Source organism: Carcharodon carcharias, chromosome 11 (genome assembly GCF_017639515.1).
Source record: "Carcharodon carcharias isolate sCarCar2 chromosome 11, sCarCar2.pri, whole genome shotgun sequence".
Lineage (NCBI taxonomy): Eukaryota > Metazoa > Chordata > Chondrichthyes > Lamniformes > Lamnidae > Carcharodon > Carcharodon carcharias.
The window spans coordinates 10,078,733-10,082,810 of record NC_054477.1 but is presented as its reverse complement, the minus strand read 5'-3'; positions in this window follow the sequence as shown (position 1 = coordinate 10,082,810).

Genomic DNA, 4,078 nt, shown 5'->3' with positions numbered 1-4,078 from the left:
GAGATGAGGAGAAATTCTTTCTCTCACGGGGTCGCTGAATTCTCTTTCCCGGGGAGGGGTGGAGGCAGAATCAATGAACATTTTTAAGGCCGAGGCAGGTTGACTCTGCTGTTAGTTAAGAATCTAAGATATTCAGGGGTAGGTGGAACATGGAGCTGAGGCCCACAATCAGATTAACCATGACATTATTCAATGGTGAAGTGGGCCCGAGGTGCCATATGACCTACTCCTACTCCTAACTCATATGTCTGTATACAAGCAGCAGAGTTTTGGTTGGCCTCATGTTTATGGAGAGTGGAAGATTGAAGACATAATAGGCAAATCTAGAGGTTAAAAGGCATTTGTGAGCGCTTGCAGCTACAGATAAGCTGGGGCAAGTGTGAAGACGCTCCTAGGGCAGGCTGCTTCACAGTTAATGAATGACTCTTCCGAAATATGGTCACTCTTTAGTGACAACACTAGCCAGGTTCAAACAGCGCATCAGAAGCTGTGCTGACACTTTGAAAGAGACATCCAATTAGTCCCCCTCCCTTCCCGTAGTCCTGCAAATTTATCGTTTTCAAGCCTTTACCCAATTCTCTTTTGAAAGTAAAAACAGAATTACCTGGAAAAACTCAGCAGGTCTGGCAGCATTGGTGGAGAAGAAAAGAGTTGACGTTTCGAATCCTCATGACCCTTCGACAGAACTAGCTAGTTCTGTCGAAGGGTCATGAGGACTCGAAACGTCAACTCTTTTCTTCTCCGCCGATGCTGCCAGACCTGATGAGTTTTTCCAGGTAATTCTGTTTTTGTTTTGGATTTCCAGCATCCGCAATTTTTTGTTTTTTGTTTTTATCTCTTTTGAAAGTTCCTATTGAATCTGCTTCCACCGCCCTTTCAGGCAGCGCCTTCCAGATCACAACATCTCGCTGTGTAAAAAAAAATTCTCATCTCCCCTCTGGTTCTTTTGTCAATCGTCTTAACTCTGCATCCTATCGTTACTGACCCTCCTACCATTGGAAACAATTTCTCCTTATTTATCTCTCCGATAATTTTGAACGCCTCTATTAAATCTCCTCTTAGCCTTCTCTGCCTGAAGGTAAACAATCCCGGTTTCTCTAGTCTCTCGACATGCCAGTCCTTCATCTCTGGTATCGCTCTGGGATAAAGTACCCCAACTCCTTGATGGTGACGTAGCCTGTAACCCATTCTCGACTATCTGTCATTCTATGTAAAAATCACAAGAACCATTTGGCTAGAATCTAGTCTGCAAATTAACCGTTATTCTGCCTATTGTACTTTTCCCCCAATGCAGAGGAAATGCTCCACCTGCTGATCCATCAATGGAACTGCAGCTGAGGTTTTTTTTTTGCAAGTTTCCAGGATGGCAACTTGCATTTATATAGCACCCTTCCCTACCTCAGGATAATCCAAAGGCACTTTACAGCCACTTGAGTAACTTTGAGGCACAGTCACTGTTTGTAACATAGGAAATGCAGCAGTTGATTTGGTACACTGTTGAACGAGACATTAAAACCCCAGGCTGCCCTCTCAGGATGAGATAAAAGATCCCACGACCAGTATTTTTTTTTTAAAAAGAAGGCCTGGTTCCCCAGTGTCCTACTCACTATTTACCCATCAACCAACACCACCAAGAAACAGAATTTCTGATTGGGACTGCATTGCTGTTTGTGGGATCTTGCTATGCGTTAATAGTGACCCCCCCCACCACCGCCACCACCACCTCCCCCGAAAGGAGCTAGAGAAAGGTGTTTGACTCTTTCCTTTCTTTATTCATAATTCCTACCCTTTCTTCAATCTCAACTACAACAGGGTGAGACACCTCACCCTTTAATCAACCAAACTCTCCTATGGCTACCCATTTAACTGAGGTGTTGATAAAAGATTTTTCTCTGTGTTTGACTGTGAACGCAGACTTGGGATTAAGATTAGCCGCCTTTCTGATTCATGTTGCTCGTTGCTACATTTACTCATGAGGGCTTCAGGGGTTCGGAACATCTTGGAAAATTTCTCAACAGTGGAACTTTGTGCACTTTCAGAATTTACCAGAACATCTTAGAATTTGTTCTTTTTATTCATTCATGGGATGTGGGCATCACTGGCTGGGCCAGCATTTATTGCCCATCCCTACTTGCCCTTGAGAAGGTGATGGTGAGCTGCCTTCTTGAGCCGCTGCAGTCCATGTGTAGGTACACCCACAGTGCTGTTAGGGAGGGAGTTCCAGGATTTTGACCCAGCGACAGTGAAGGAACGGCCGATATATTTCCAAGTCAGGATGGTGAGTGGCTTGGAGGGGAACTTCCAAGTGCTGGTGTCCCCATCCATCTGCTGCCCTTATCCTTCCAGGTGGTAGTGGTCATAGGTTTGGAAGGTGCAGTCAAAGGAGCCTTGGTGAGTTGCTGCAGTGCATCTTGTAGATGGTACACACACTGCTGCTACTGTGTGTTGGTGGTGGAGGGAGTGAATGTTTGTGGATGTGGTGCCAATCAAACGGGCTGCTTTGTCCTGGATGGTGTCGAGCTTCTTGAGTGTTGTGGGAGCTGCACTCATCCAGGCAAGTGAGGAGTTTTCCATCACACTCCTGTTTGGGCCTTGTAGATGGTGGATAAGCTTTGGGGAGTCAGGAGGTGAGTTTTATTTTTATTCATTTATGGGATGTGGGCTTTGCTCGCTAGGCGAAGGATTCTCATGGTTTCCTGCTATATGTTACCTTGCTCTAAGCCGCTAGAATTATGCAGCTCAAAGGGATCCCATCGCACCCATACTGGCTCTTTGATAGAGCTACCAGTTAGACCCATGCCCCCAGCTCTTTCCCTACAGCCCTATAAATTTCTCCCTTTCGAGTCTTTATCCAATTCCCTTCTGAAAGTGGGATTGAATCTGCTTCCAGCGGCCTTTTCAGGCAGAACATTCCGGATCACAACAACGCACTGTGTAAAAGAGAAAAATTCTCATCATCTCCTACCCCCCCCAGGTTCTCCTTTCGGAGAATTTGTTTATTCATCTGCTTAAAAAGAGAGCAGGATTAACGAGTAGTTCAGCGGGAACAGTGCCATTTCCATTCGGTTCTGCAGATAATTGACTGAACAGGCAGCAGTCTCCTAGTTTGGGTTTTGTGGGCTGAAGAACCTTTGGTACAAGCCCTGACTGTGAGCACAGGGTCCTGTCTAACAGGAGCTGTCCGCTGTTCTGACTGGCCGACGTCTCTCTGTACAGGCAGCGAGGAAAGCAGACATGAGTTTCAGAGTTTGGAAACGCCCCTCCAGCAGGCAGAGCAGTGCCTCCTTACAAAAGGCAAGTGTTAATCTCCCAGGTGGTGAGCAGATGACTTGAGCAAAGATTTTGCTAAATGTGCGACTGCTGGGAAATATACCAGTTCCTTTCTTGTATTGTCAGGTAATCGAGTGACAGCTGCTTTCAGGAAGATGTTATATGGCACATCACTATTTTTTATTCTATTGCTTTCATGAGATGTGGACATTGCTGGTTGGGCCAGCATTTATTGCCCATCCCTTGTTGCCCTTGAGAAGGTGGGGGTGAGCTGCCTTCTTGAACCGCTGCAGTCCATGTGGTGTAGGTACACACCCAGTGCTGTTAGGGAGGGAGTTCCAGGATTTTGACTCAGCAACAGTGAAGGAACGGCGATATATTTCCAAGTCGGGATGGTGAGAGGCTTTCAGGGGAACTTGAAAGTTGGGGTGATCCCATGTGTTTGCTGTCCTTGTCCTTCTAGATGGTAGAGGTCAAGTTTGGAAGGTGCTGTCATAGGAGTCTTGGTGAGTACCCTCAGCGCATCTTGTAGATGGTACACACTGCTGCCACTGTGCGTTGGTGGTGGAGGGAGTGAATGTTTTTGGATGGGGTCCCAATCAAGCGGACTGCTTTGTCCTGGATGGTATCGAGCTTCTTGAGTGTTGTTGGAGCCGCACTCATCAAAGAGAACTTGCAGGTGGAAGTGTTGCCATTCATCCACTGCCCTTGTCCTTCTAGGTGGTAGAGGTTGGGGGTTTGGAAGAATTACTATTGCCATTGTTCAAACTGTGTATGGGGTGGTCAGTAGGTAACTCTGTGACAGCAG